This window comes from Neophocaena asiaeorientalis, unplaced genomic scaffold (assembly GCF_003031525.2).
Source record: "Neophocaena asiaeorientalis asiaeorientalis breed wild unplaced genomic scaffold, Neophocaena_asiaeorientalis_V1.1 scaffold177, whole genome shotgun sequence".
NCBI lineage: Eukaryota > Metazoa > Chordata > Mammalia > Artiodactyla > Phocoenidae > Neophocaena > Neophocaena asiaeorientalis.
Genome location: NW_020172779.1, coordinates 7,841,522 through 7,853,728, shown reverse-complemented (window position 1 = coordinate 7,853,728; position 12,207 = coordinate 7,841,522). Strand labels below are relative to the sequence as shown.

The following is a 12,207-nucleotide window of genomic DNA, read 5'->3' as shown; positions in this document are numbered from 1 at the left end:
ATAAAGCTATTCAAAAAGAAACCCACATTGTTTAAGCCATTACGTTTTGGGTGATTTGTTAAGCAGCGCTGTGCAGCACTAGCTGACTGATACAATATGTATGCATGTGTTTTATAATGAGCACATATTATTTGTGTAATAAAAATATGCAAAATCAGAATTTATCGGGTTCCCTCCGAACAGGCCCCTCTTTTCTGTTTTCCTGCCCAGTGGTGGCACCAGGGCATTTATGGACATTGCTCCTCTGAATTTGGAGTGACACTTTGCTTCTCTCTTTATTCTTGGCGGTAACCCAGACCCAAATCCTGGCCGTTCCTGTAGACTGTGTCTCCACTCGGCTCTGCAGCATCTCCCAGAACATGTTTTCATCTCCCTTGGCCTGGATTGTTTCCTGGCTTCCCAGGTGGTCTCCCTGCCAGGGTCTATCCAGGCCATGGGGGAAGAATAATTTGCAATCTGTTTCCAGTACATTACTCTGCTCAGCCAGCCCTGAGCCTGCCTCTCAACACACACACACACACACACACACACACACACACACACACACACACACGCTTTTCATCTGTAAAGAAGGCTTACGACAGCCTCTGCTGCCCATCAGAACAAATCTAAGCCCCTCAAATGTCACCTGGATATGCACCTCATGGGTACGATGTGATGATGTCCCAAAATTGATCAGCTGGAGAAAAAGCTGCTGTAGGCGGTCGGGCCTCTGCTCCCTTCCTGTCTCTCCTTCATATCTGTTCTTTCTCCACCTTCAGGATTTTATGGAAGATGAGAAAACCTCCAGTGCTGCAAATAAAGGGAATGTTCAGTTCAAAACATTGGTTTAGAAGTTGAGAACGTGAAAGACGCTAATGACTAATTGTAGTGGCTTATAATTCAAAACTGAAAGAGGACATACATAACCAAGGCGATGGGTAAGAGATGATTGTTTAGAATATAGCTCAAAATTGTTAAAGGAATTGAGTTTTAGTGTCGACACAAAGCTCTCTCCATCCTTTTTTATTTCTTCGTGTGAACAGAGTGTCTCAACATTTACATCTATAAATATGGAAAATAGGAACAGAATTAATGCTGAATCCCATCTCATTCTAGAAAAAGGGAATAGCTAGCCATGCAGACATGAATTAAGTGGAATTAAAAAGTTGCATCCATCTCATGGATATTTGTTTCAGATTTTCCATTTAATAATTATTCTTCAAAATCATAAATATATTTTGTACTAACAAAAATAGTGATATGTCAACTTAGAAGAAAAATATGACACAAAACCTTATGGTCACAGGAAACAAAATTTTCAATTTATGTACATATTCTTGCCGCTGAGAGGCAAGTTAGGGTGCTCAATAACACATTCAAACATAAACTATTATATGAAGATAAAATGCTGGGGTGGGAGTATAATGGAAATATGAGTTCGGGGTGAAAATAAATGTAAACTTAACAAATGTTAGAGAAGCTTACTCATGAGTATTTAAAATAGATTATGGTTTGTATGGAATCCATAAGGTATTTCGATTTCATTGGATGCCTGGTAAAAAAAAAATCATACATGCAGTTTTATTTTTAGAAAATCAGCATATACAATCTACTGGAAATTACATCCTTTGAATTTACAACGAGAACGTTTAGATACAAATTTAGCATTAATCGAGGAGGTGTGTAGACGCTTCTCAAGATTATTGTAGGAGGTGCACGTGAGGAAACACTTGCGGAAACTGCTGCTGGGGGTGAGGGATGAGCTGGTGAGAGCCCCGCGCCGCACCGTGGTCCGACTCGGGACGGAGCCCCGCCTCGCGTAGCTACGAGCCGCTCGAACTTGGGCAGGTCGCCCAGCCTCTGTGAGTTTGCGTTTGCGCATCCGTCTGTGTAGTGCAGCGGTAACACCGACCCCCTCCGGGTGGTTTACCCGGCAGTAAATGAGCCGCCGCCGTGTAAGCGTTTAGCCTCCCATTCAGCCAAGTGACTCGGAGGGGAGGTGGGGAAGGGAGAAGCAATCCTGGAAGGAAAAGGGGATGAGATTGCTCAGAGCAGGTGACCTTTGACCTGGCTGAAGAAGGGCAAGGAGGAGATCCCGGCACAGAAAAGGGGCCTGATACGGGAAAAACCGTGTCAGGCGGAGGGAACAGCCCTCGCGAAGGCCTGGAGGTGGGAACTGCTTCCTCCAGGAGCCCCTGCCCCCAGCCCCCGACGGAAAGGGACAACCTGCCTTCACCCGGCCACGGTCACCCATCACTAGACGAGCCTGGGGGTCGCCACCTGCAGGAGCCTCTGCGCCTGCGACCCTGATGGGCACGTAACACCGACCACTGAGCCCTTTATTTAGGACTCAGGGCGCAGCCAGCCGTCGGGTCCCTCCAGCGTATCCAGGAGGTGCTCAGTGGGGCTTCTGTATCTGCCCAGATTCTGCCGCAGCTTGGGCTTCCTTGAGGCAGTAAGGAAGTCAGTCAACGCTCCCCGGGCCTGGAGACCTGGGTGTAACTGCCGCGACACTCCCTGTTTGCCGTTCTCGGGGTCCCCGGATTCCTCCGTGTGTGTGTAATGGGGGCGGGATCCCTCTGCCTGGGCCTCTGTTCTCCCGCACCTGCCGGGCGTCCTGGGGCCCCAGCAACCTTAGCGCGGAGCACACTCCCTCGGCCGGGTTCCCGCAGCGGAGCGTGGGAGGGAGAGCTCCCCCAGGGTTGGGTAAGTTTCATCCAATCTGCTAGGCCCGGGGTCCAGGCAACCTACGCTGTCCGCGACTCCTCCTAACGAGACGGGAGGACGCCGTAAGGTGCCCACCCATCTGCACCGACCTCACTCCCAGGGGTCTCTCTCCAAATGATCCGCGCTCCCCCGCCCAATGTTCTCTACACCAACAACCAGGAATTCTGGTGCCTGCTCTTAAGATAATATTATTTTTCACCTTCTTACGCTGATGTTGTGAGTTTCCCTCTTAATGGGTGATTTAAAAAACACTCCCCAACACTTCATAATGAAACATTTTCAGATAAACAGAAACGTTGAAACAATTGTACAGTACGGTGAATATTCGTACATCCACCTCCTAGACCTACGTTAACGTCTCGCTACTCTCGCAGTCTCCCGAATCTCTCTCCACTTCTCTGTCCTTAGGTCCGTCAGGCTATCAAACCATCTTACCCTTTGAAACACTTCAAGCTTGCAATCGTCCAAAGCCCTTCTGTTAGCCTGTCGTTGGTTGGAGTTCAGTCTTAGTTTACATTTTTTAAGGTAAAATTTACACACAGCGAAATATACAGATTTTAAGTGTGCCTTCCTCTGGTCGATTTTAGATGGTACATGGAAGAGTGCTTTTTATTTTAATATTTATTTTAACGTGTATTAGGTGAAAAATAAACATCTGTTTTCCACTTATAATAGTGACAAAGTTTCCTTTAACGATGAATGTATTTAAAGGAGCTGATATAAAGGGCTGGGGGTAAGGGAGGGGAGAGGGCTTCCAAGATGCTGAGGCTGCGACCCGAGGTGTCGTTTCCAGAGCTGCGGACGCTTCTATGAAGGGTGGTCTCAGCCGCCGAGCTCCGGGCAGAGGTGGCAACTTGGAGCGTCATAAGGGGCTGGGCACCCGACTGGATCTGGGGATCTGCGGTGGGGCCGGAGTAGTGTGCATTGTGTGTGCGCGTGTGTGTTTTCAAATCATTATGCATGTGCGCCCCGACTCCAGTTGTTTGAGGCTGAGAGTGTCTCTGTGAACGCAGCACCCAGCACAAGGCCGGGGACACGGTAGGTGCCCAAGAAGTGTTTCACGAGATCACGCATGTGCAAACGCTTTGTAAACAGTCTACAAAAATAAGAGTTTACAACAGCAGGAAGAATCCCACGGCCTCGGATCCCCAGTACTCGGCACATGGGGTCCGACAAGCCGCAGTGCTTGTTGATTGATAAATAGACCGGCAGGCGGAGGAAGACCGGAGTGGCGTGGCCGGTTCAGCCAAGGCGGGCACTGGGGTCGGCAACTCCTGCGTCCGGGATCAGGGACTCAGCGGAAAAAATGAAAACGTGGTTTTCTGAGCATGCGTACTGGGCCGCCGTATGAGCCTCATTATCGTACTCCGAGAACCTACTGGTAGGTGCCTCGTTAGCGCAGTAGGTAGCGCGTCAGTCTCATAATCTGAAGGTCGTGAGTTCGATCCTCACACGGGGCACGATACTTTTGTTCGCTCCAGCTCCTTTATCGTCCTAGAAGGATAGGTTTTACTTGCTTGTGAGGGGATCTGTAGACCCTGGGCGTCCGCGCTTTTCCGCCCTGGGGTCACCAGCGTATTGGCATAGCCAACCCGAAGTACCGAGGCGGGGCAGAGTCGTTGATGGAAGCTACCACTCTTCTGCTCCGCCGCCCTGACGGCTCCGGCGTTCTGGGCCCGGGTGGGAGGACTGGAAGGGAGGCCGGCGCCTGAAGACTGGGCGGCAGGGGGTGGGGCATGGGGTGTGGGCACGTGAGGAAGACTAGCGCGCGGCGGGCTGGGGCCCGGGTGAGCCCCTCGGGAAGATCCCCACTCTCACCACCAGCGTTGCGGCCCGGGTACCCAGGAGGTGCACTCACCCTGCCGTCCCACCCTCCACCAGGTGTCCTGCCCTGGCCCTTGAGCCCTGATGGTGGCGGGAACGTGCACAGCCCTGGGTGAGGGGAGGCCGGGGTGCTCGAGGTCCAGGAGGACGCTGAGGGCGCCGCTGCCTGCAAAGCCACCTAATGGAGGCCCCAGGGCAGTGCCTGGAACCCAAAGTCTCCTGGGGAGGGTCCTGATTATCAACACCTGGTCCCAGGGAAGGGTGGGTCTAGGCAACTGTGGGGAAGTGGACGGCACCGTGATGAGAGGCCAGACAGTGCACCGCGCTGAACACCTTGGTGAGGAGTTTGGGCTGCAGAGTTTTGCAGTGGCAGGGGAAGATCGGTCTCGGGGATGGGGGTGTTAGGGAGGTCATGCAGGCAGCAGCCCGGCCTAACGTGACAGGGGCTGTGCTGACGCTGCATCTGAAACAGTTGCTTCATTGCAATGATCACCCGTGAAATTTCTGATAATTCAGTCATTCTGAACAGGTCAAATAGCAAATTAAATTGAGATGTGATGTAAAAGGGAAGAACCTTCGTATTCTGTTACAAGTTAATCACTAAACGGATGTTGCCTATAAGCTTAAATTATACATAATGGCCCATCTCTGGGAACCCTGATTCCTAGGTAATGAGCATTAAGCTGAAATACCTTTGTTTAACTCACAGGAAACATCCTGACCGGGCCCACCTGTGCATGGCTGCAGCGAGGAAGAAATTAACACATCCCCTCCGGAGGCTGATGGGAACCAGGAAGTGTTTGACTTTACTTCCCACCCCAAACACACACTTTTAGTATAAAAGAAGCCTCAATTCTAGCTCAGATAAGATGGTTCTTTGGAATACGAGTCCACCGTCTTCTTGGTCTGCTGGCTTTCTGAATAGAGTCGTTATTCCTTGCCCCAGCAAGTCCTCTCTCCATTTATTGGCCTGTCCTGCCTTGCTACTCCTGGCTAGCTGGCAGTTGGGGAATTTGGGGGTAAGGCCCAGCTGCTGCTGCAACCGCTTGTCCTGAGGATCTTCCCTCCAGAACTCCCCGAAGCTGCACTGACTGCCCCAGCGCTTGGCAGTTGGAGCAAGGAATCAACATTTGGGAGCAGACAGGCTCCATACGGGGGCGGGTAAGTCACTCTGGCTGTGTACAGCCAGGAGCTTTATTTCCTCTCCATTTGGGGTTTGGGGAGTTTTCTCCGGAATAAGCCACTTTGTATTTGAGTGGGGTACCCTGTTGGAGAGAGGATAGAGTTGTTGGACTTTTACCTGATTTGTGAATTGGTTCATTTGTTTCTTTGGATGCTAGCATTTGTGTTTGGGGTTTGTGTTTTGCTCGTCTTGAAATTCTGTCTTTAAAAATGGGAAATGTGGCTTCCCTGGTGGCACAGTGGTTGAGAGTCTGCCTGCCGATGCAGGGGACACAGGTTCATGCCCTGTTGGAGAGAGGAAAGAGTTGTTGGACTTTTACCTGATTTGTGAACTGGTTCATTTGTTTCTTTGGATGCTAGCATTTGTGTTTGGGGTTTGTGTTTTGCTCGTCTTGAAATTCTGTCTTTAAAAATGGGAAATGTGGCTTCCCTGGTGGCACAGTGGTTGAGAGTCTGCCTGCCGATGCAGGGGACACAGGTTCATGCCCCAGTCGGGGAAGATCCCACATGCTGCGGAGCGGCTGGGCCCATGAGCCATGGCCGCTGAGCCTGTGCATCCGGAGCCTGTGCTCCGCAACGGGAGAGGCCACAACAGTGAGAGGCCCGTGTACCGCAAAAAAAAAAAAAAAAAAAAGGGAAATATTTCAACTATTCCTAAAGAAAGTCCTCCGAGGTGCATTTTGGATAAGTGATCTGATTACAGCTATGAACCTATGGGTGAGGGGAAGATGACATTTTATTGTAACAATGTGTGGCCACAGTACCTGTTAGGATCTCCGCAAGGGGTTTAGGCAGGGTTATCTTGGGACCCTGTGCACCATGTACTGTCACCCTTGCTGTGTTAATTACTTCATTTATGATCCCCTTATGGTCTCCGGTGTCGTTGGTATATGTAAAACCTCAAGACCAAACTTGAGGGTTTACTTAGGATTTTCTGTTTGTCCTTTGCGTTTTCCATTTCATTTTGTTTGGTACTATTTCTCCATTTACAGCCAAATCAGTTTTGTGATACTTAAAACTTTTGCTGATGTCAAATGGAGGAAAGGAACAGAAAAAGACAAAACCAAAACCTGTCTGTTCTTGTCCAAGAGAGGGACATTCACAGGAAGAAGAGAAAGGTTCTACTTGGCTCCTAACATCACCAAAAGCTACAAATAGAAATAGAAGTGTCTTTTCCATTAATATTAGTAAAAAGGGTTTAGCCATCTAGACAGGTGACCTTGATTTGTCCCATTTGCCAGAAACCCAATCTGAATCTAACCTCTTCTGTAACTGATGGGTTTTACACTGTTGGACCTGATTCATGGGTGAAATTTCAGAATGGTAACCATGAGGTCCCTGTGTTTGTGTACTTGTACATGTGTTATAGATGTGTGGCATTGCCAAAATTAATTTTTAAAAGAGCTCTATTTAACTGGCTTAAAGGAAATTAAGCACTTATATAAATACTCAAAAATAAAAGAAACTGGCCAGAATGAATTTCGGGTTCACATGATCAAGGAAATATTCAGTATTGAATTAATATCTGGTATTAAATAGCTTGAGCTTGTTGGTTTGATTAATATATACCTGTCTTTAGAGTCATCAACATTAAGTATAATACTTTTATTGTACTTAGGTTTAGTAGAAATGAAGTAAGACCTTATTATTCCTGTTACAAACTTTGTCAGCAAGAAAAACAACAATATGACAAAGATTTTAAGTAAATAAAATAGAGGTAAATGAGGTAAGACTTTAAGGTAGACTCTATAGGAATAGTTATGTTTTGGGAATGTCTATCGAAAATAGTCTCTACAGATTTTCAAAACTTGAAACTAAGTTAAATGAAGAGAATTCATTGGGTCGTTTCGAATAGGATAAAACATTAGAACATTAACTTCTGGGCAGGTCTAAATGTACCTACTTTCGCCCTCTTAGGAGAGGAAGACTAAGGCCAAAGTGTGTCAATCAGGAAATTCTGGTATGACAAAGTTTACAATTACTTGCTTTTTGGTTTTCACTAAAGATTAAGGTTTTAAGGTTAAGAATTGTGAAGGAAACACTTCAGTATGCAAAGATACGGGATGTGTGTTTTCAGCAAAGAAGGTATGAGAAATGAAAATGCATTTTGTTAAAGGGAAAAGGGTGGTTTTGTCCTAGAGCTGGTTGTTTCTGAATGGAAAAGAAAATGAGGAACAGACTAACATGGATACAGAAAGTTGTGGAAGGTTTGTGGAGGAGGAACACTGAATGAAAGAATTTTGTGCATAGTCCGGACTGGCTAACATAAGATTGAACCTAATTAAGAAAATGAATCTTAAAGGTAAGGAGGTGCAAAACCTGAATTTGGTTCTCTAAGAGGACAAAGTTTTCTTAAAATATTGAACTGCTTTTTAAAAAATCTTTTTAAAATTTTATTTGCCTTTTGCCAAAGCAAAAAGGCATCCTTTCAATGGTTAGAGATGATCAGTTGCTATCTATGGTTTTACAGTGGCTTTTGAATACCTCTATAGCTATTTTGTGAGGAAGCAGGGAGGAATGATGAAGTCCTTGATGTGCAAGCATTTGTGTTATTACATCATGGAAAATAAGAAGGGAAGGGAATAAGAGTGAGGATATGTTGCTTCAGACCCTAACTCCTCCGGCTCAGCTAGCTGTCCCATCTACTCTGGCCATTCTGCCAGTATATCCACCCTTTCCACCACCTTCCATGCCTGTCTAGCCCCAATTCCTGACACTGGGGCTCAGGACTGCCCCTCCTTCTAGGCATCAATTAGAAAAGCCTGTGTTAGCTTCTGGGGTACAAGGACTTGGTCCCATGATCACCATCTAAGACCCAGTAGTGTATCCAATTTGGGCCAGAAGCCACTCCCAGGGCAGGGAGCTTTCCATTGCTGTTATCTCATATAGGGGGCTAAATGCAAACAACCAGCCAGCTGGGTTTCTCATCTTTCTTTAACTGGAAGGATCACAACCCTCCTTTATAGGGAGGATCCTCTACACCTGAAGCCCACTTGACAGGATCCACAGCTGAACCAAATTGGGACCACAATGAGGGAGGAATGCCCTTATTAGAGCACTACTAATTAGTATATCTTGGCAGGGCTTTGAAAAGGGGAACCAAAGCAAAAGAATTTGAATAAAATTAAAGAAATCCAGCAAAACAAATGAAGTCCTCTCTGAATTTTTGGAAAGGATTTATTAAGCCTATAGACATCATCCTAATGCAGATCCCAAGGCCCCTGAAAATATTAGAATGATAAATTTGACCTTTTTTGGAGGGGATGGAGGGGGCAAAGTGCTTCAGATATCAGGAGAAAGTTGCAAAAACTAGGTGGTGCGTTTGGAATGAACCCTTCTCAATTGGTAGATGCTGCTTTTAAAGTGTTCAACAGGGAACAACAGAGAAAAGAAGATGCAAAATGAAACGCCACGTTTTTGACACCAGTGTTGGATTCCCAGAAGGCGTAACCGAAGAGATAAGCCATCACTATGGGGGAGAAACAATGCACTTACTGTAAGGAGGAACCACTGCCCAAGGCTAAAACAAAAGAAAAACAAAAGATGAGAGTCTCTAACAGGGTAGAAAGGGAGGAACACTGATGAATGAAGAGGCCCAGGGGCTCCCTTGGACTTGAGGCACTTAATTCCCCACAGGAGCTCCGGGTAAAATTGACAGTGGGGAATGAGCCGATTAACTTTCTGACAGATTTCACCCTGAAGTCTCACCAGAACAGCTTGACCTCAGAGTCCCACCAGGACACACTTAAGCCTACAGATGGGGCTCCTGAGAACCCCGGAAAAAGAGACAGAGCTCTCTCCAACCCATCACAGGTCTATGAAAAGGTAAGACCAGGAGTGTGTGCTAATGGCACCCCAGGGAAGGCCAAAAGCACATGACCAATATGAATCCTATTAAAAAGGGACGCTGGGACACCTAATCTATCCTCTGAGGCAAGAGGATGGACCAGTCACAATACCAGTCAGTGTATTCAGAAAAGGACAAAGAGAGGGCCAAAGAGTGGGATTTCACTTGGGTCGCGCCTGGCTGGAAATGGAGTGCCCAGTTTTTTTGTTTCCTGAGGCACTCTTATGCTGCAGCCCATTCATAATAGTGCCCATTATAGGAGAGATATCACCTTACAAAGGGTTCAAATATATATATAATGGGGCCTAACAAAAGACCATCCAGCAAGTCACTCAGAATTGCATGATTTGTGCTAAAAATAATCCAAATACTGCTGTCAGACCTCCCCAGACGGGGACTCAACATAGAGGAATCTGCCCCACCGAGGACTGGAAAATGGACTTTACTCAAATGCCTTGAGCTGCAGGAAGTTTCAGATAACATGCTGGTGTGTGTGGACACGTTTTCAGGATGGGTGGAAGCATACCACCTGGACAGAAAGGCTCTAAAGTGGTTAAAGCCCTCCTTAGGGAAATTATTCCCTGATTTGGATTACAGCATTGCTTTCATCCTAGAGACCACAGTCATCAGGAAAAACCAAGAAAATGAATCATACATTAAAAAGGAACATCATTAAAATGTCAGAAGACTAATTTAACTTGGGATAAGGCCTTGCCAGTTACCCTGCTATGGATCAGTGGCTCCCAGAAACAGTCTTAAATTAAGCCCCTTTGAAATACTGTATTCGAGGTGCCTGCCTGGGCAGGAGAATCTATAAATGCTTTAAAATACCTAGCAGCTGCCAACTATGTTAAAACTTTGGGCATTATACTAACCTCTGTTCATGACTTGACCTCCAACAGGCCTGCCTGTCCAACTGAAGTAGATGGTAATTTCATTATAGCTGGAGAAGCTTCAACCAATTTGTTTAATTTTGTCCAAATAAATAGCACAGGAATTTAGTATATGTACTGGGAACCAGAACCAAAACCCCAAGTTCAATTACAAATTAGACAACAAAGTGCTAAGGAGTTTCATCAGGTTCAAATAATTGTAGATAAACAAGGACTGACTAAAGATTCTAAGGAATAGTCATTGCCTCTGTTCAGCAGTAAGTAGCCAGAGCGACCTTCATCCCTTTTGCCACAAGATTGTGGAACGGACATTGACAGTAGGGAATTGTAATAGAGAATAACCTTTGTATTCGATTAGTAATACAAGTTAATCACTAAAGGGATGTTGCCTATAAGCTTAAATTATACATAGTGGTCCATCTCTGGGAACCCTGCCTCCCAGGTAATGAGCTTAAGCTGAAATACCTTTGTTTAGCTCATAGGAAACATCCTGACCAGGCCCACATGTGAATGACTACAAGAAGGAAGAAATTAACATATACCCTCTGGAGGCTGACCGGAACCAGGAAGTGTTTGGCTTTAATCCCTTCCCTTTTAGCATAAAAGAAGCCTGAAATAACTCAGGCAAGATGGTTCTTTGGGACATGAGTCCACGTCTTCTTAGTCTGCTGGCTTTGTGAATAAAGTCACTATTCCTTGCCCCAGCAACTCCTCTCTCCATTTATTGGCCTGTCCTGCAGCAAGCAGCAGGAGCTTGGACTCAGTAACAGTGATAGCTATAACCACCCCTTCATCTTTCAAGTCTTTGATAGCACACTGGTCTCCGCCATTCTCCATTGAGGATGTGATAATACTTTTGGGTTAACATCGTGGTAGGGAGGACTTTCAGAGGCCTTCACTTGGCTCTTCCTATTCTAACGACCCTTACTCAGTGGGTCATAGCACCAGTGTAGAGATTCTGCCCTTTGTCAAATATGTTTATTCCAATTATACATTCAGGTACCCAAAATCACCACAGTTGGTTTCACGGCCTTATTGCATCCACTGTAATTCAAACTGGCCCAAGGCTCCTTTTTCACCTGACCACTGTTAGCTCTGACTTTGGTGGACCCAAGTAATTCGTGTCATTTTACAGCAAATGTCTAGTAATCCCTGAAAGGGCTGGGTGTCTTCTTTATCCTGCTACCCAGTCTTTCAGGTAAGTGCCAACAGATCTCTTTGGAAAGGACTGAGGGATTATTTATAGCATATATATGTGTCATTCACAGCTGCAGAATCCTTCACCATAGGGACCTGGTCTTCCCTTCAATCAAGAGACATTGAATATAAAATAGACAACCAACAAGGACCTACTGTGTTTTAGCACAGGGAACTATACACAATATTTCATAATAACTTATAAGGGAAGAGAATCTGAAGACTATATATGTATAACTGAATTGCTGTGCTGTACACCTGAAACTAACATGACTATACTTCAATTTAAAAAAAAAAAGGCTTTGAATCTGGGCATGAGTTTAGGTCTGGAAAATGGGTGACAGACATAGCTCTCCATTATGGTGATGTCATTGAGCAGGACCCTATGGGGCCTTCCTGGGACAGACCTCCCCATGTCCTCCACTTGCCTCTTGTTTGTAGAAAAACTTTAGCTTCCTAGGCCTTCCCCAAGTTCCAAAGATAAATTTAATTGGAGAAGTGAGAAAATGCAGAAACAAAGGAAAACAGTCAAGTAAGACAAATAACAATAGTTTA

At 46.0% G+C, this 12,207-nt stretch overlaps 1 non-coding gene across 1 annotated transcript; it reads left to right on the top strand.

Annotated features, from left to right (window-relative positions):
* The first annotated feature begins 4,096 nt into the window (after positions 1-4,096).
* Positions 4,097-4,169, top strand: TRNAM-CAU (transfer RNA methionine (anticodon CAU)). The gene has a single exon. It is a non-coding gene; the product is annotated as a tRNA-Met (tRNA).
* The last annotated feature ends 8,038 nt before the right edge of the window (positions 4,170-12,207 follow it).